This window comes from Myodes glareolus, chromosome 4, assembly GCF_982192425.1.
Source record: "Myodes glareolus chromosome 4, mMyoGla1.1, whole genome shotgun sequence".
NCBI lineage: Eukaryota > Metazoa > Chordata > Mammalia > Rodentia > Cricetidae > Myodes > Myodes glareolus.
Window position 1 is genome coordinate 54,223,543 of NC_142029.1, and position 20,938 is coordinate 54,244,480.

General features: G+C 44.4%; 1 protein-coding gene and 1 long non-coding RNA gene across 3 annotated transcripts in view; both read left to right on the top strand.

The window, feature by feature from the left end:
• The window catches only part of Pcolce2 (procollagen C-endopeptidase enhancer 2), a 46,878-nt gene that overhangs the window by 6,669 nt on the left and 19,271 nt on the right, over positions 1–20,938 (top strand). The window lies entirely within an intron of this gene.
• On the top strand, positions 2,491–20,653 carry LOC148122267 (uncharacterized). Its single transcript, XR_015737690.1, has 2 exons — positions 2,491–2,537; positions 20,271–20,653. It is a non-coding gene; the product is annotated as an uncharacterized LOC148122267 (long non-coding RNA).

Sequence of the window (20,938 nt, forward strand, 5' to 3'; positions counted from 1 at the left end):
CAATTTCTGGGTAAATTCAGCACAAACTCAGAATCGCTGAGGTGTTCCTGGTGCTTTCGCTCATTGCTTGCCCCTTCTATAGTCCCCTTGGCAGGGTTAAGAAACAACTTGATGATTTGAAACAATTGCACTCTTCTATAGGAAAGTCAGCAGCCGAAGCTTTGCTTACAGGAGAAACTATAAATTACAGGAAACTTGAACCCCAGAGCCTTCTGGGAAATCTTGAACATGTATAGGAATTGTTTAAAATTAGTTCCTGAACTTAGAATCCAGCCCAGTATCCAAATGTGTAAAGGGGATGTTGTTACTAACGCTGGGTCTGCAGAGATGGGCGAAAGTCCTTTTATTCTTAGGTTTTAAGCCGGACACAATGGTATATCAGTTTGAAAATAGAGAAGTTTACATGTAGAGCTCAGTTGTCATGCATTATGATTAAAATCACAAAGTTTTTACTCTTTGTAATTGCCTCATTTATTAAAGATGTTTGAAGTCAACTGGTTACTTAAAGTTTTAAATATTAATTTCAGCATGAATCTGACTTGCAGAAAAAAACTAGCAAGTCTTTGAGTAATTTACTTACATTTCTTCTGCAGAAAGGCCCTTGGCTGCCTGACCAGGGCACAGACTGCCGTTTCATAAGCTCCCTGCTTTATTCTGGCCAGCTAACATTTCCTAGACTTACCGTGTAATTTGTGCTACTAAGATGATAACTATGTCTTCAGCATGCATTCACATATATTGAGCCACTTTATCTCATTTGCACTGAACTCTGAGCTGGGTGAGGCAAACATCAATATACACCCATTTCACAGACAGAGAAACGGCTATCAGAAAAACTTTTGTTAGATTTGAACTGGGTGTGACTGCTTACACCTGTAATCCCAGAGGTAGGAAAGAGCCATGAATTGGGGCTCAGCCTGGTCTATACAGGGAGCTCCTGTACCAAGAAAACTAGTCTAAACAAAACTTGTACCTTGCCTAATAACATTGCGTCTATAAACACCATGAACATATTGGCTCAGTACTATAATTAGTTGTGCATGTACTTACTTACCTCTTATGTAAACATTTACCTCAATTCACTGAGTGTCCTTGTATAGGTGTTCCATTGTGCCGGCCCCCTGGGTAAAGAGGAGGCAGGCTTTCCACCCCCAGAGTGTTCAGAGCTGGAAAGGAGGAGATAACAAGAATCCGTGACAGGAATATTTAGAAGTCGTTTTGCAGCTCACTCTTATGGAGCTTTATGTATTGAAAATTTTGGAGAGGTTATAAGGTTTTGGATTGGATTTACAGGTCAGCTTTACATGCGCCTTGGTTATTTTCAAATCTGAATAATAATGAACCCTAGAGAGGTATTTCTGTACCATTGCCTTGAGGGTAATCGTATAACTTATGTCTGTTAAAGTCATCATACTGAGTCTGTCTGCCAGAAGCCTGGTTACACTGAAATGACATTCACATTTTGCTTAGAGAATTTATAAATTAAAGGGGGTTGGGGTTTGTTTCTTCTCAACAATTTTTATATGGTTAAGGAGAAGAAAATCAGCAGGGACAGACATGGAGCTGTGATGTTTGAATATATAGTGATGTTCTAGGAAGATCAGTGTAGGTATATAATTTGAGAAAACACAGAATTAATTTGGGCAGGAACTCAGCATTTAAGTCAGTTAATTATACCAAAGGGTAGGCGAAGGGGTTCTCAAATCATTGTAACTGTCATTTGTCTGGAAAAGCCTCAGCAGGATAGAGAGAGGAATGGGATTTGGGGCTTACCACGTATTTCCTGACTTTTGGCTGCACATTGGATTTAATATTATATGGAGACTTAAGTTCTAATCTTAAGTATTTTTTAATGAACGTATACATTTCTCTGATAGGCACAGCTATTTAGCCACATGAATAATAATCGTATCCAGTGCTAAAGTTGGTATGAGTTACACCCAAGGAAAGCTCAGCTGAGTGAGATCACTAGACTGAATTTGCATCTTTAAGCTTGGGAGCCATACGACTGGGCCGAGAGTGTGCAACCATTGCTTGTCTTGTGTTTTAAACTGATAACGTCTAATTTGGAAGCTTTATGAGTCTTACAGTGGATAAATTCCTCCAGCGAGGGTTCAGTTACTAAGACACTAGAATTACAAAGCTTTCCTGTTGCCTCCGGGCCTTTGGGGAAGGACAGATACAAATCCTAAATAAACAAGCGAGTGGGTAACACTTTCCCAATGGGGCCCCAGTCCACTTTTCCTAAATTTGTTTAGTTTTCTGTTTGCTTTGAGGGCTTCTGTTGCCTCCTTTAATTTTGTTTTCCTTTGCTCTTTCAGATGGAAGTTAAGTATGCTCTTATTGACTGGAAACCCGATGTTTTATACATATACTTCCTTATTCTGCCTGTGTTTTTAATGCTGTTTTCAATCCAATGCCTTTAAAAGGCTTAATTAATAGAGGAGGGAAACATGAAAATGAAGTCTTCATGTTTTTCTTTTTTGACAGAAATTCTTTGATAACAACATTGTCAATGGAGAAGGCATTCAATAAAGGTAAATACCCAGGGAGGATTTTTTTAAAAAATGTATTATTAGAAGGACTGACAGATATACTTTCACATTCTTTGCTTATGACACAGTTCAACTTACGGTGTGAATCCAGTGGTAATTTGAATTGTTTTATGATGACTTTGCGAATTCCTTAAAAGCAATCAGTGAAAAAGTGGGCTCCTTGGTTGGTTTCGTTGCTGAAGACAAATGCAGTGTCAGAGGCTTTCACTTTTCACATCCTTAGAGTTGGGCATGCTCCTGTGGATGGCTGCTGCATCCTTAGAGTTGGGCGTTCTCTTGCTGATGGTTGCTGCAGCCTTAGAGTTGGACATGATTTTGTGGATGGTTGCTGCATCCTTAGAGTTGGGCATGCTCCTGCAGATGGTTGCTGCATTCTTAGAGTTGGACATGCTCCTGTGGATGGTTGCTGCATCCTTAGTGTTGGGCATGCTCCTGCAGATGGTTGCTGTGCTGTGTTCTTCACGCAGAGGGATGTTGTGTTTACGGACGCAGGTCAAGCCAGAGGAGCCACCTATGAAAGCATTCACTACCCTCACATTTCTACCTCAACAGTGCAATTATGCCTTTGGGTATCTCTGAATTTCTTACTCTAGGAACTTGGGGAAAAAGTGTTTTCCTCAAATACTTTATTCTTTAGCTCATGAGTGGCAAGTCTTCAACCAATGTAGACGTCCTGAGTAAGCCAGAGACCTAGAGCAGTGTAGAGTCAGAATGGAAGCATCCCAAAGCATAAGTCCTGCCACTAAATGTCACCCCTCTTTCACCATCATGCCCCAGGCTCCCTCCCCAGGGGCTCACTATTGGACACTGCACATAATCAAATAGTGTTTCCCCAAATGTTCAGGGATAGAGAGATGAGTTCGTCAGGGACAGGTTTTGATCAGACCAGGCTGAAAAGCAATGCATGAGGCAGCCTGCAGCAGTTTTACTGTTAGGTGCCCCTGGAGATGGATGCTGAGTTTGACTGCTAGACACAGACTTGCCAAAATCTCTGGGCTACAACTGACCTCTTCTGAGGAAACCATAATTCATTAATTCACTAAAATTGTTCATGATGCACCCACCCGGTGAGAGGTCAAATTCCTGAATAGGATCAGGGATAGGCATGGTGAATGGGGATCAAAATGGTGGGTTGTGTGTGTGATATTTCTTGGAGCCTAGAAGAATAAACACTGGAGAGTCATATGGACATGGGTTTTAATCTCTGTTTACACATTTGCTGGGCATGCGGGGAAGTTTCTGGAGCTGGCACCCTCTTGATGTGAGGGCTGAAGCAAGCATTAGATGGGAGGCCCCTTGGCACAGTGCAAGAGGTGTTGTTGATCTTTTTAAAACCACTTCTCCAGGGCTGTAATGAGAAATGAAAATGCAGTGTTTGTGTAGAACTTGCCTGCAAGCCAACTGGTTTCAATCTGGATGGTAATCCCTTAGGGCATGGCGAATTCCCGTGGGAAATGTCTCACTGTGTCCTTTCTTCATTTAAAATACGATCTTTCATAAGATTTCATCCACAGAAGTGCCTCCAGCCCTCCCTTCCCAGCCAACTCCCATCCCCAAACCAACTGAGGGTTCCTCATGACTTTGAAACTGGGGTGTTTAGAATCAGAGAAAGGCCTGTCAGTGAACTGAGATAGGGTTGAGCTCAGTGGAAGGGCATGTGTCTACCTTGTGCGAGGTCCTGAGTTCTGCCCACAGGACTACCTTAAAAACACTGAAAGGATTTTTCTGTCTTTAGAGATGGAGGCTTTATCCTCCTTTGAATTCCAAATTACCAAACAGGCCCCTAGCTACACAAACTAGCTAAAGATATTCCCCAGGGATTCTCAATGAAGACACACCATGACCTCATGTTTAAGGGGTGGTGTTTGGAGCCAGACGGCTGTGGTCCATCACCAGCCTTGCACTTAGAGTCTACAAATATGAGCCTCTGATTGCCGTGCCTTCAGGCTTCCCATGCCCCCCAACAGAGTTTTGAGGGGTCTAGAAAACAGAGAATGACACAAATGTGACTTGTGGGAGTGGCCTAGGGAGAAAGAAGTCCCGGCTTCTGCCCAAGTCCTTTGTCTTTTCTTCCTTTCTCCCCTTTCCTTCCTTTTCCTCTCCTCCTTTATTCTCTCCTCTCCTCCCTTCCCTCCTCATCCCTCCCTTTTCTTTCTCTTCCCTTCCTCCCTCCCCCACCCCTTTCTTTTCTTTGTTTTCTATATTGGGCATCAACCCAAGAGTCACTGACTACCTCGCCAGTTCTGCCTTGGTTTTTAAAATGTACATTCTAGAGCCCAGAAGGTGCCAAAATATTCACAAAGTCTCAGCATTTAGGAGGCTTGGACAGTAGGATGGTGAAATTGAGGATAACCTAGGCTTATAATGAATTTGGGGTCAACCTGGGCTACATAAGAAGATCCTATCTCAAAAGAAATCAACTGTCTTTGGAGTCTGAGGAGATGATTTATTTAGTAAAGTGTTAGAGCTGTAAGCCTGAGGACCGGAGTCCAGATATTCATCACTCAAGTTAAAAACCATAGTCCTGGGTATAGTGGCACCTGCGTAGAATCCCGTTACAGGGTGGATGGAGATAGGAGGCCTCTCAGAGCTCACTGGCCAACCAAATAGTGAACTCCAAGTTCAGTGAGTGAGCCTGTCTCAGAAAGGTAAAAAGTGGTTGAGGAAGGCACTTGAATGTTGGTCCAGCTTTCATGAACATGTGCACTCACATGCATACACGTATACACACATGCAAATGTACACACATTCACCCACACCCCAGGTGGCATAAAATCCCTTCTTAGGACCATCATTCTGTGAGTATGTTCATGAGGAGACTTCCAAGAAGTCCTCAGAAGTTGTCTTCAAAGCTGACTTGTCAGACTATTAGTGAAAAAGTCACCTTGGAGGTTCAGGCCTTCAGAAGGCTAAGTGTTTCCTGCTTGCTCACAGTAACCGCAGGAGAGAATCAAGCAAGAACCATCCACCTGAGGCCGCTTGAAAGAAAATGACCCCCAAAGTGAGTGACACTTGTTGGAGTAGGTGTGGTCTTGTTGGAAAATGTGTGTCACTGTAGAAGGAGGCTTTGAGGTCTCATATATGCTCAAGATACCACCCAGAGTCTCAAACCACTTCCTGTTGCCTTTGAGTCAAGATGTAGGACTCTCAACTACTTTTCCGGCACCATGTCTGCCTGCACACTACCATGTTACATCTCAATGATAGTGGACTGAACCTCTGAACTGTAAGCACCCAGTCCAATTAAATGTTTTCCTTTATAAGAGTTGCTGTGGTCATGGTGTCTCTTCACAGCAATAGAAACCCTACCTGAGATGCCCGTGAATCCCCAGTATCACAACAGGAAAATATCGTTGTCTTAAGCCATGAGGCTTTTGGGGGATCTTGTTATGAGCCATAATTACCTAGACAATTCCTTCCCAGCTGAATGACCTTGGTCTTGTTAGTTTGTTCCTGGGTCTCCTTATCTGTAAATGGGAATAATTCACTCCTTCATAGGACTGTGCTAGGTCTTATAGTATTGCACAAATGGCATTAAGTACAGTGTCTAGGGGCCTAGAGAGATGGTCCAACAGTTAAGAGCACTGGTTGCTCCTCCACAGGTTGTAGCATAAGGGAGCCTGCTTGTTGGGGTATCTGTCTTGCCCGGTACCCCACAGCCAGCATGCCCCAAAGAGAAAATCACACACAGGACTCCATAAAATTATAAACTGATTGGCCCATTAGGTCAGGCTTCTTATTAGTCCTTGTAACTTATATATTAATCTATTATCATTATCTATGTTAGCCACACGGCTCAGTACCTTTTTCAGTGTGGCAGCTCACATGTTGCCTCGTCGGTGGTCTGGGCAGGAATGGCAGAGGGAGCTTCCTGCTTCCCAGAATACTGCCACTCTCTTTTCTCCACCTCTGCTTCCTGTCTGGCTTTTCTGCCTAGACTGCCTGCCTGGCCAATCAGCGTTTTATTAAAATGTGATTGACAGAATACAGACAATTCTCCCACACCACAGGATCTTAGTTTGATTCCCAGCACCTACATGATTGCTCACAACTGGCTGCAACTCCAGTCAAAGAGGATCTGGCATCCTCTTCTGGCCTCCACCAGCACCAGGCATGCACACGATACACAGACATTCATTCAGACAAAACACCCATACACATGGTAAATATAAAGTTTAAAAAACACAACACCTAGTGCATAGCAAACCCTAAAATAGTATTTTTTTTTTCATGAATTATTTGCTGAACACTTGGTGTGAGTCAGATTCTGTTGCATTCTGGGATATGGTAGGGGAGACTGCACTGGATGGTGCCTCCCAGAAGCAGTGAAATGGGTAGAAATCATGGAGTAACAAGCGCTGAGAAGAGAGCATGCGAGCCGTGTAATGTGGATGGCGAGCTTACCTCAAATGGGGTCGATGGTGTGGGGACATCTGAGTCTCAGCTCAGATGTCACAGAGCTCATGTTCCTCAAAAAACGTGTGAAATTGCAGTGCTCCAAGTGCAGATAGTTTAGTCTGTGGGGTAACCCTTCTCTGAGTCTCTGTTCCCTCAGTCCATCTGTGAACCAGAAGGCCCTGCCTGGGGCTCACAGCTCCCTTCCCAGAGCATTCAGAGAGAACCTTTGTCACAGCACTGATTGATCACGCTCTGTGCTCCTTGTCTATTCACTAATCGGTCTCCCCTGCTACCTTGCAAAGCCTTTGAGAACACAGCCTTTGCAGTTTCTTTTCCTCTCTGGAATGTCCTATCCCAACCCCACATGGAAACCTAAACCCTCCTACAGTTTAGTCCTCTCCTCACATGGGAAGGCCTCAGCTGAAAGTAGAAAAGCAACTTGAACAACAACCACAGGAAGGGGGGAGGTATGGGGAGGAAGTGGGGGGAGGTGGAGGAGGGTTCAACTGGCAAACTACTCTACATATGTAAGTCTCAGCATAGAAACATCACGAAACACCAAGACAACCCGTCTCCTTCACAAGTTACAAATACCATAATGATGGTACCCACTGAAAATGACCTGTAAGAACTCAAAGAATTCAAAAGAATGACTTATGTAAGTTCAAACAACTCAAAGAAGACATGAGTATACTCTAAGAGAAAACAGAGAGGTAAATTAGATGAGGACGTCCATCTAAGATGTGAAAATAGAATTCAACAAAGAGATAGAATTGCTGAAGAGAGACCTTACCTGAAATAATGCTGAAAATGAAAAATTCTGTAAGCCAACGAACACCTTATAGGAAAGCCTTACCAACAAAATGATCCTGTAGGCCAACAGACACCTGATGGGAAAACCTTACCAACAAAATGATCCTGTAAGCCAACAGACACCTGATGGGAATTTCCAACAAAATGGATCTGAAAGAACCGGGTGGATCTCTAGGTACGCCTAACCTACAAAAGTTAAAGCAAGGTGACGTAAATAATCTAAACAGACTCAGAGCAACTGAGATGAACTCGGTAATTATAAAATCTCCCAACTAAAAGAAGCCCAGGGCCAGGTGGATTCTGCTCAGAATAATACCAGACCACCACAAGAACTAAGACCAATATTCCTCAACTTATTCTATAAAGTAGAACAGGAAGGACACTTCTAAATTCTGCTGGAGGCATCACCATCCCTGATTTCAAGTAATAAAAACAGCACAGTACTGGCATAACAGCAGACACACTGATCAAGGAATAGAACTGAGGACCTACGTGTAAGTCCACACTCTTGTAGCCTCCTGATTCTCAACAAAGAGAAAAAAAAATAAGAACAACGGCAAAAACCACATCGGAGAAATGACAGCATCATCAAGAAATGGTGCCCGTCAAACTGGATGGTTCCACGTAGAGGATGAACCTGTCACCCTGCACACAACTCAACTCCAACTTCAACATAAGACCTGACCTGGTACCCACATGTGATGGAGGGGGAAACGGGGAGGTTTTAACTTAAAGGCATAGAAGAGAATTTCTGAGTGGGGCTCTGGTAGCACAGCTCATAGGAAAGTGGGACCTCAGGAAATTCAAAAGCTTTTAGACAGCAAAGGAAATTACCTAGATGTCCCCCAAATAATGAATGGATAATGTAAATGTGCCAGATACATACAATAGAATATTTTTCAGCTGTAAATAAAAATATATTTAGCATAGATAATCTAATGTAGGCATATACAGAGACTCATATTTCGAAGCAACAGTTTAAGTGGGTGGGTATGCAGTGCTGGGGGTTAGACCCAAAGGATTCGTGTACTCTGTCCCAAATGAGGTGAATTCTCAGCTCACAGCTTGTGTTTTCTAAGCATAACCCGGATGCTGTTCGGAGAACAGACTGTGGAGTCTAAGAGGGGAGGCCAGTTAGGAAACTTGCTGCAAAATATGGAAAACATTTTCTTGTGCTAAATGTTGCCAGGACTCTGTTCATGGCCGTAGCCCAAATGGAAGCAGCCAGTCTTGCAGATTGGAAGTGTGATGTGTTCATCAGCCGAGCATTTGTGGAATGCTGGATTTTGTGAGAAGGAATGGCTCCATTACTTTTGGGTTCTTATTTGGTGTATTTCATCAAAACTATCTGAAGAAGGCAGGAAACACGTGTGGCATTGTTATGAGAAATCCACTTCTATCTGTTTAAAGGGTATCAATGAGTCATTAAGATATGAAAGGGGGGATACACTCACAAATAGAGGACGTGGTAAATCCAGTTACAGAGTCCTCGGAAATCAGGGGACTGCACACTGCTGCACACCCACCTGACCCGGTCTTCACCACTCAAGAGAGAGCAATCCCCTCTGTCTTTCCTCTTAAGAGGTCGTGAGAAGCACCACCTCTATCCGGCCAAGGTCATGGGCTGAGTGATTTTTCCGGTAGGTGGCAAGGTGGTGGACTATGAGTACATTTCAGGTAATTTGTTACACAGATCCACAGTAAACAGTTTCAACCATTTCCTAAGTAGCAGGTTTCAAGTCAGCTCTTAACCAGTGGTTTTATTGTGACAGTATTTTTTATTTACTTCTATTTTATATATACGGGTGTTTTGCTTGCATGTATGTCTGTACACTGCTGTGCACTTTGTACAGTAGTGTACAGAGCCCAAGGAGACCAGAAGATGTTGGATTCCCTGGAACCCAAGTTACAGATGGTTGCAAGCCACCATGTGGGTGTTGGAAATTGAACCGGGGTCCTCTGCAAGAGCAGCCAGTGTTCTTAACCACTAAGTTATCTCTCCAGCCTCCATAGTGTCATCACGTTAGCCAAACTTTATCCATAGTGAGTGGATAGTAAGCACTGTTCTGAACTCAGCTCACTGGCAGATAAATAGGTTATTATATTATACAGGTCATAGCACCCACACAGCATGTGGGTTGGCTTTCTTCTCGGTGATGAAGACTTTATAACATCAACTCCAAGGAGGGAAGACTCATGTCGGCTCACAGTTTCAGAGGTTTCAGCCAGTAGTCACTTGGCTGCTGCTTCCGGGCCTGTAGCAAGGCAGAACAGCACGGCAGGAGCATCAGGTGAAGCTGGGTTGCTGAACGACAGACAGGAAGGAGAGAGAGAGGGAGAGGCGAAGGAAAAGGGAGGCAGGGAGGCACGAACCTTCAGTAACCTACTTCATCCAACTCAGCCACCTCTCCCACATTGTGACCGAGAACTTGTCTCTACAGTGAGAAGTTAAAATACTGAACTTAGAAACTGAAGACGGTGCCTGATGGTGGGGAGACCTCCTGGGCTGGCAGAATTAATTTTGTGAAAATGGCTATATTACCAAGCAGAGCTACCAATTCAATTCAATGCATAAGAAAATTCCAATGATCTCCTTCACAGAAGTAGGAAAACAAAGCAAAGCAACAAAATAAAACCAGTTGTACAACCATTTGGTTTCTTTTAAAGCTGGGGATACAGCTCGGTTGTCAGAATGATTGCCTAGCATGCAGGAAGTCATGAGATCGATCCCCACCCCTCAGCCCCACAGTGTTTTAATTCTTGGTTCCTCATCTTCTGCTCTGGAAAGCAGTAAGAGGGAGTCCCTGCTTCCTTCCTTCCTTTATTCTTTTGTTTGTTTCTCTGTGTAGCCCTGGCTGTCCTGGAGCTCACTCTGTAGACCAGGCTGGCCTCGAATTCAGAAATCCACCTGCCTCTGCCTCCTGAGTGCTGGGATTAAAGGCGTGTGCCACCACACCTTTGCTTCTTTTTTTATTTCTTTAAAATTACACCTGGCCATCTTGAAGCATTCCCATATTTTTGACACAGGCAGCAAAGCTGCCATTTCTATTAGTGTGGCCAAGGCCTTCACTGAGAGCAGATCAAGTTTAAAAGTCTATTCAAATTTTGATCTGATGTTTCTAAATTGTCAGTCCTAGAGAACTTTTAAAATCTAAGTACAAAGAAAAAAGAATCTAATAATAAGATGTACATCTGAGGCACAGCAAATCTGGGTCTGTACATCCACTCTCTGTCAGGAGGGAGAGGCCGGGCACCCCTAGGTGGCTTCTTTATTGAGATCACTCTACCCAAAGTGACAGTGACCTCCAGGTCCCAGAGAGAATGCTCCAGCCTTGTTTTCCTTCATTCTTCAATCAGCAGCCAGGACTCTGTTTTGCTTTCATGCCAACAATAACTCCCCCAGGGTATTTCTGGGGAAGTGGAAGCTGCTCATACTTTCTCAGACACATCACAAAGCGAATGTGTTCATTGCTATGCACTCCGAATGAATGAGTTTTCAGCTGCCAATCATACCTAAATGGTGTTGTTGTTTTTAAGGGTCATAAAAGAGGGTGGGGCTTCAGATTGGAAAAACTGGCCTGACTGATATTTGAGCTCTCAGGGAACTGTGGGACCCTGCCTAGGGATTGTGGCCTAAGGGTGGGGTGAGGACAACACTCCCAGGCCTGGCTTCCTGGCACTGATTAAGAAGCCCCACAGCATCTTGCACTGCCAGCCATGGCGGGGGTGGCAGGGAGAGGGGGCTCTGAGTGAAGGGTCTTTAATTTTTTCGTGAACTAAGATCAAGCTCTGTGGTTGAAGAACTAAGACCACACAGGACACCCAGAGATGCCAGGCACACCGCACACCATTCCCAGCACCCGTAGGGGCCTGCCCAGCCACGTGCATCAGACACTGCACAGTGACAGTACCAAGCCTCCTGTCCTCTCTCCACTGGTGTCCTTCTGGGTTTCCCTAAGTGTGTCATTGTCACCGAACATTGTATTAAATATCATGGCGTCTGAGCAAACTGACTCACTCTGCCTTGTTTTGATTAAATACTACGCTAGTTTATCCACTTTTCTTCTGTTTTCAGTTTCATTATTCTTTTTAAAGCTTTTTGGGTGAGGCTAAGTGGAAGATAATTTAATTATTTTGAAGAGAATTTATAACAAAGTTAGCTAGGTTTCTCCCCCACCTCCCATGGCCCCTCCTCCCTCCTCACCCTTGGTTTTTGAAATAGGCTCTCACTGTGTATGTAGCCCGGACTTGCTTTGAAGTCACTATCTTTTGCCACAGCTTTCTAAGTGCTGTGGACTCACTATGCCCTAGAGTTCCCTATGTAGGCTAGTTTGTCTTCACACTGGCTTCTGTCCTTCTGCCTCTGCTTCCCAAAGGCTAGGATTATAGGCTTGTCTATCACACATTCTAAGCATCCTGAGCTACTGGCAAGAGCTTTGGAATTACATGGGGGAGGAAAAAGGAAGGAGCAAGCGCTATGCACAGCCAGTCGTGGCCACACGGGTCTAGTTGACCCATTTCTTAAGTCTGCTTCTGTGGGACCCAGCTGGCCCCAGGAAGTCTTTATTGCCTGGAAATTGGTAATGTGGTTATTATCATGATGTCATTGCAGAAGGAGAATCACTATTCTTGGAATTCAAGATGAGTTGAGGCAAAAATGACAGCCAGAAAAATAGAGTGGGTTAGAGAGACGAAACTGGAGGTTGACAAGGCCAGAGTCTTTGTGGCAGTTGCTCTGGTTGCCCTTTGCTATTGTAGCATATGCCTGTAACATCTTAATCTCAACATTTTCAAAAATAAACCATTGTTCTCTCTGCCTCTCTGCATGTCTTCTAAGGTAAAATAATGCACGCTTTTTCTCTTGATTGCATTTCTGATGGTGCCCGTGGCCTTGCCATCTCCAGGGTATCTTAATGAAATGTCTCTTCCTTGACATTGTTCCTCTGTTCTATTGTCACTTTAAGTAGGCTCAACTTTCCCCCACAATGGCCACAATGAACTCAAATAACAATGACGTCTCTCTTTATTTCCCTTTGTAATGTGTGTGGATGCACCTACCTACTAAATCAGCACATATTGACAACATTTAGTGCAGGAGAAAGTACTAGAAATAGGAATTAATACAGCTTTCTGTTAATATTCTGTCAATTTTAAAATGCTGGGGCTGAGGAGATGTAAAAACACTTTCCGTGTAAGCCTGATGACCTGAGTTTCTATCCCCAGAACCCAAGTAAAAACAGTAGTGCAATTATCTGTAATCCTGGCATGCTTGCGAGAAATGGGAAGCAGAGGCAAGAGAACTTCCCGAAACTCAAGGGTTAGCCTGGTTTACCAAGCCATCAAGGGTCCATCTCAGACAAAGTGGAAAAACAACGACCAACATCCAAACTCATGTGTGCATCTTACACATTTCTCTCTCTCTCATACACACACACACACACACACACACACACACACACACACACAAATAGTAGGAAAATAAAATAAATTATTCACAAGTCTTGAGTTCATCAATTTCTACGAATCTATTCTGCAGAGATATTTTCTTAAACACAGGGTTTGTGTAATTACATATATATTAACAGAATGGGTGTTCCTGAGGAGAAAGTGGAAACCATGGGCTACTGATGCCTGTATTGGGAGAGTTTCATGATAGAGACTCAGGAAACTAAGCAACCTTCAAGAAATGCAATTACCACTCTAAGGAAAACACATTCCATGAGAAATTGTGAGGGCCCACAGTTTTGGACCCGTTCCATCTTGACTGAAGGTCAGAGAGTTCAAACCCTTTCTTGCTCCTCAAGGAGGAACAACAGGATGTTTGACGAAAGGTGTGGCTACTGGGTGCTTTGCTCCTCAAAAGCCAGACAACAGGGTGTTTGACTTAGGGCGTGATGTTTTGAGCTGTAAGGAGGTAACTACGCTTGCTTGTTCTTTGTGTCACGGAAATCTTGTGCTGGCCCCTTTTAATTGGGGTATGTAAGGACTGTGAGTAATGAACTCAGGGCTTTTTGTTGCAGTATTCACTGGAAGCCCTCTCGACTCTATCTTCTGTCTCTTGTCTATTTCTTTCCTCAGTCCACACGTCCCTTCTCAGGAACATGTGGACAAGTTGGGCAGGATTCGACAGGAAATATAACACTTTAGTTCAACAGTGATGTTTACAGGAAGGTGGTGCAGGAAAATCTGAACAATGATTTAACTAGAAATTTGATGGAGGTGCATGGGGAAATATAGGAAGCAAAGAGATAATGAGTAAAAGAGATAAACCAAGACAAATCACTGCAGGCTGCTTTTCACAAGAGGGTGAGCTGGAAGGGCTAGCTCAGAGTTAAGCTGGTCACCTGTGAGAGGCAGACGCCAGGGATGGAAAGAGGGCACGGGCTGGGACATCATTAAAGCCTGTAGTTCTGCTGTAGATTATGGTAAGCAACATTAATTTTTACAGAGAAATTAGATTTTCAAATAATCGAGTTCTCCCTTGAGGCAACTGTATGCAGCCCCTTGAAGCCTTTTTACTCATGGGAGAGGATGGGATGCTCATTTGTATATATTCTGTTTTAATTATTCAGTTACCTTGCCGTGACCTCAGAAGGGAAGGGTTTTTGTTTCAGTCCTAATAAAATACCATTATAATTTTATATTCAGGGTCCATTACAGATCTATCCAAATTCCAGATTTCAGAAATATTCTTGAAAGTGACATTTCAGGGTTTCCCCCCCTTCCTTTAGGTCACTGGATAGAGACAGGCTCTACCTTACAAAGGTTTGGCAGTATCACGCTTCGGATTGTTTAAGAACGCACTGAAGGCTGGGCGAGAACAAAGGTGGTAAATGCTGCTGCAGAATCTGGTCCTCAGATCCCGTGCAGAAAACCAGGCATGCTCTCCGGGGCTTGCAGTCCAGTCAGCATAGCCTAATCAGAGAGTCCCGGTTCCCAGTGAGAGACTCACACAACACAAGCTGGACAGCTCCCACACACGTGAACCCACATGCATGTGTACACGTCCTCGGAAACACGCTCATGCATGCTCGCACACACAAAGAAGAAACCTGCAGCACTAGATGATGAAAGGGCTCTACTAATAAAAGGCTCCTCTGGTTTTTATTTCTGTCGTGCTTAAAAGTAGCTGTGATATGGGCTCAGAGTTTACTGTAGGGACACTTTTTCCTTCCCCACATCTCCACCCATTGTGTTTATCTTGTTCTGGATTCACTCATCTTGACAACTTCTGGAGATCTGCAAGAATGTCCTAAAATGACTCTTTAAAGGAGAGAAATCAGCTTCCTTTAGTTTTATGGCTGTCTGAAGTCTTCCATCAGGAAGCATAGTTCAGAAAAAGAAGTTACCACCCCTGCCTTTAAAATTCCCAGCCCTGTACACATGGTTGAAAGAGTGTGACAAAGGAGACCCGGTGGGACAGGCATAGCAACCTAGCCCCAGGTCCCACCTCTCATCTCAGTGAGGTCCAGCCTGCTCCAGGAAGGCATTGCTAGGCTCTGGGCCACATGGATTCTTGGAGTTCTAGTCTTTCTTCTCTTTTGGCTATGACTGTCCTTCTCTGATGTTTAAGGAACACTTGTTGATTTGAAAAAATATATCATCAGACAACACACACACACTAAAAAGCCTAAAACTATTCTCACCTAGATCAAAACGAAGAAAATGAAGATAGAGCGTTTCCCTCGTTGCCACCTCCACCTTCCCAACCTTCTCAGCTCCTGGGCCTCGCTGCTGTGTTTAGTTACACAGACGGATCTCAGAGGGTGCTGTCTGGCTGTGCACTCTGAGGCGGAGGCCATGGCGGAGATCACAGCGAGACGGTGTGACTGGTGGTCTGCCAAGGGGAGAGGAATATGGGCTCTGGCAGGGAGAGAGGATTGATAATTCTTCCCAGATATGGCCTAAGGGGTGGGGGAGGCAGGTTCCTAGAGAAGATGTGTTTGGCCCAACTTTGAAATTGGGGTGGGAGTCAATGGTTGGAGATGAAGGAAAAACTATATTCCAAGAAGGGAAAATACTCATGGAGGAGAGAAGAGGAAGGGATCAGTTTATGGTCTCAGATCAAGAAGTAGCTGCTGGACGCTTCTTCCCCAGCTGTCCAGTCAGGTAAAGGCGTCAGGGTAGTGGTGGTGGTGTTTAGAGACTAAATTTAGAGCCGTTGCTGTATTCTGTAGTGTGGATCTTGAACATGCCCTGAAAACACATGTGTGGAAGCTTTAGCATGTAGCCTAGGGTGTCATTAGGACAGTGGTTCACAGCCATGTGGGTTGTGACCCCTCTAGGGTCACCTAACACCACCCTGCATATCAGATATTTGCATTATGATTTTTAACAGTAGCAAAATTACTGTTATGAAATAGCAATGAAATAATTTTTTTGCTCGGGGGTCACCCCAACACAAGGAACTGTATTAAAGGGTTGCAGCATTAGGAAGACTGAGCCTCCAGGTTCCTGCTCTGAGCCCCTGCCCTGACTTCACTGGACAACAGCCTACAAGCTGTAAGAGGGGCATAAACCTTGTCCTCCACAACTTGTTTTTGGTCATGTTGCTTTATCAGAGTCATAGAAATCCTAACTGAAGCAAGGGCATTTCTCTAATAGGGAAATCGAGATCTTGGCCCCTTTATATTTCTTTCTTTCACTTCTTAGCTGCAATGAACCTCTCCCGGCGCTGCCACATATTCCTGACCATGATATGTGACTTCGTCACAGGCTAAGAAGCCACAGCATAAACCTGTGAAAGCCTCTGCCCAGATAAACACTGTCTGTTCTTATATCTCCATCACCCCAGGCCTGTCACCACGATAGAAAGCTGACAAGCACTCTGTGCCCCGTTACCCTGCATTGTCTCACTTCTGCAATTAATCCAAATGGCCCACGCCCCCTCTACAGTGACTTGTATTTTGGTTGTATATTAATGAAGTACTGCTTGCCAAGTACGCGCTACATAGCTGTCATCGGGCAAAGCTCTTCCTCCCTTGGCTATTTTCAGAACCTGCTTTATCTGGGAGGCACACCAAGATGTTTGCTTATAAAGAACGTATAGACACCCAAAACAACAACAATGGCAGCTGCATGTCATAGAGGTACTGGGGAAGGACAGCCAATGCATGCCACTACCTGGGTCACTAGCAGAAAGCACTGAGCTTCCCTAACAAGCAGCTCTCCCAAACCCGAGTGGCCTAACATAGCACGTAGTTCTTGATTGTGCGTGACTGTACTGGGCAGCGGGCTCAGCAGTAAGTCCTTCCCTGTGAAGCTGTGCCATCTCCTAGGACCTCCTATTTCCTCTGCTGAGTCCTTCCACTAAAACCAAAACAGAACTCCAAAGGGATTATACAGAATATTTGATGCATTGCTTCTACTGGTCCAAATCTCTTCACATGGCCTCATTCGTCCTGCAAAGGAGGCTGGGAAATATGAACTTCCTGTGTGATTAGAGAGAGGAAACGAGTTTAAGAAGCCTCCCCTCAGTCTCTCCCAGAGACAGGTCATGGGGAACACTGTGGGGTTCTCCTTCCCTCTGGCCTGTCAACCATCAGCCTGGGGGGTGGGGGAAGGCAGAAGAGGTAACAGAAAGCTTCGTATGCGGAGCATGAGCGGAGACAGCCCTCTAGAAGACAGACTTCAGTGAATCAGCTCAACTCTATTCCAGAGTGAGAAGGAATATATAGGTGTGGGGAGCCAGGGGACAAACCCTAACTTGCATTAAGTGGCACGCTCCAATCACAGGGTTAGTATGTGGCCATAAGCTCCTATAGCAGAGCTTCCAGCACAAGTCTTCTTAGCAGGGATCTGTGCCAAGGGTCAAGCGAAAGATGAATCAGGCATCTGGTTTTAGAAACAGCTTTTAGATAAAGTCAGTCCTCCATGCCCAGGAACATTCTCCAGATAAAGGCGGGTAGAGATCAGGAAGCCTTGCTGGGGAGGGAGGGAATTTCTATAGTACCAAACTTCGAGAAAGCTGCCAGGCTATGGCAGACGGCGACCTTTAACCAGCCAGCAACGTATTCCAACAAAACACAGCAAGCTACAAATCTTGGGCTCTGCCAAAGGCTTGCTAACTGGCCTTAGACAGTCATTAGATTATAACCGTTGTGATGTCTCTTCCTGTTCCTAAGGTTAATAATGTTTGCTCTGTATTTTTAAGTGAGTTTACATTTTACATAATTATATGTGGGAACAGTAGGAATCACAGACCGCCACTCTACTTTTTAAGATTGCCAGAATGTGGTCATTTGCTCAACGGATACCTTCCCAGCTGCTGGCTGCCTATAGGTAAATTCTGCCCTCTACACCATCCCTGCTGGTGGTCATATGCATGCCAGATAATCTGTGAGGAAGTAGTCTGGCTGTGTGATGCTCATGGTCAGTGTATGGTGCCTGAGGGGCTCAGGTGGACCTCCGTGAAGAAGTAAGCGTTGAGCTGAGATGAATTCAACAGAATATCAGGAGGCAGCATTGGCCAAGCAGCAGGCCCTGAAGTGGGAGCCATCTTTGGAGTGTTCCTCAAACTGTAAAGTGGCTGCATGGTAGCCAGACTGGGATGATACAAGAGACGGGCAACAGCTGAATCAGGTAGGGCCTTGACCTCTCTACCTCAGTTTCCATCACCCAGGCTGATGCCAGCACCAGCTCCGTAGAGTCACTGGGAATGGTTGTAGGAGATAACATGGACAGTGTTTAGAAATGTACCTGACACCCGGAATTCAGGTTTATTATGGTTCCAAAGGCAGCGGGAAAGTTTGGGGCGGTTTCCAGCAGGGCAGCGTGACAGGCTCTCTGTAAACCCCAGTGGATGGGTTTTCTCCCTCCTGGACGTGAAAGGAGTTTAAAATTTTCAGTGAAACTCCCAGGAACAAAAGGAAATGTTCACAATATCATGTGTTTTTCTATTAAAATTGTTCTATTCTCTAAACATTGGCAAGATTGCCCTTAAGAACAGTATTGAAGTGTACACAGGCTGTATAGCAGCAAGATCTTGTGAGCTTTTGATTTATTCCCATCTTGAAAAATAACCAAATATTTATGCATACTTTTAACATAAAATTTTCTGGACCACATATTGGGTGCATGTGCGGTGTTGCAGTGAACTGAACACCTTTCTTTTCAAGCTTGATGTGAATAAACTGGCCGGAGCGTTCCCATGTCCGGAAAGAAGAGAAGCCCTGGAAGCTGGAAATGATAGCTTAACAAACAAAATAAAACATAAACAAAACAAAACAAAAAAACCCATGGTGCAGAAACAGATCAGTTTTCTCAAGTAACAAGTGATGTGTTGGTGGAGGAGAGCTGCAGACCAGGAGCAGAACCAGTTACAGATGTTTGGCCTCCACAGCAAAGCTGCCCGTGGGTTTGCATTTTGCTCATCCTTCCCTGAAAATGCAAACTGCCCACTTCGAATGCACTTCCCCTGTGTGCTGGCAGGAGCCCTGGCATCAAGTGACCTGGCAAGTGTGCCTGTGACAATAAGACATCCCAGGGGCTGTGGGTGAACTGAGGTCACTGCCGCAGCCTTTGGCCTTGGTCCACACAGAACTCAGCTGTTGATTGGAGAAAGCTCAGACGTGGGATTGTTTCTCGTCCAGGCAGATAATGAATCCCTAGCCAACATCATCTCACAAAACAACAACAGTGTCATCTAATTGCCACCAAAATAAATAATTGTCAAGTGTTTGCAGCATATGTGAGCATTTGGAGAAGATTTGGAATCAAAGGTTTCTAAAGAGCAATGTCTTGCTTTTGTGAGAAGCCTTAAACAGCGAGCTGCATGTTCTCTTAGGTTCTTAGGTCACATCTCTGGAGTTTCTGGTACTTGCACAATTAGTACAAGTATTTAGCAATTAGAATGCAAGCATGGAGTGCTGGAATATGTGGCTCAGTTGGTAGAGTACTAGCCTGGTGAGCGTGAGGTCCTGGGTTCAATTCCTAGCACATTCTAAACCACAGCCTGGTGGCCTGTACCTGCAGTCCCCGCATGTGGGAAGTAGAGGCAGAATTTCACTTCATCCAAAGTTACATATCGAGGTCTGTGCCAGCCTGGACTACTTGAGACCCTGTCTCAAAGTGGTGGGGGAGGGAAGGAATGCCCTCTTGAGATTTTTCCACTACAATTTCCCCTGTGGGTTGTATATGGGTTTGACAGGAAAAAAATAAATGGCACTGAAATTACATTATTTTACTGAAGCCAAGCAAAAGGTGCCCTGGGAAAGCAGGTCAGTGTATTTCTGGCCTTTCATTCTGAGGCCCTCCAGGTGGATGCAGAGTCAATCAGCTTAAACTTGCAGGCATGTATTTCCAGCTTTGACCTTTGTCGTGGGTACAGAAGAAAATCCTGAGAGTGAACTCCTGTGGTTGAAAAGTCAAAGCACGCGATCTGAACTTTAGGGTGGAACAACTTGAATAAAAAAAGTAAAAGCCACATGACTGAGACTGAGACTGGAGGGAAGGCAGCCATCCCTCCAAATGCCTTGGTAGACATTTTCTCCTTCCTCCTCACAGGGCAAAGAAGGAAGCGCCGTCAGAATTGCATGGGGAAGTTACAACGAAGAAAATAAGACAGAGGAAAGATTGCTGGGCATAGAAATTCAGCGCACCTGGCGGACACACTTGCCACCCAAGGAAAACAGATCAAAATGTTTTAAAGTGTAGTGACTTTTTTTTAAAGAAGAGATGAATCAACAAATATCCAATTAACTTAATATAGATTTTAGTTCATTTTTTCCCTGGCTTCAGTCAAACTACCTGAAAATTCACAATACAATTGCCAAATAAGCTCTTAACTTTGAACTTTACAGAAGCATACTCTATAGTGAGGCTGTCCTTTGTTTCATTTGCAAAAACTAAAATAAAATGATGTTTCAAAGTGTTTCTTTGCCAAGCAACATGTCTGGAACTGGTATTTTTTATAAACAAGGGTGCCAACTAATAAGATTAGTCCAGTATTCTGCAGGTTTGAGATAAATTATTTTACAGAATAGGTCCCTAGCAGTGTGCTGGGAACTCTTCCTGGTTTAGTTTAGCCCTGAAAAGAAAATCACCTTCGGTCACTTATTTGTTTATGAGTGTGTGGTTGCTGGGATCCAACCCAGAGTTTCACACATGCAAAGACTCTGCCCTGGGGCAGCCCCCTCCCCCACATCCCAATCCCCACCGTTCTGCCCTGGTGT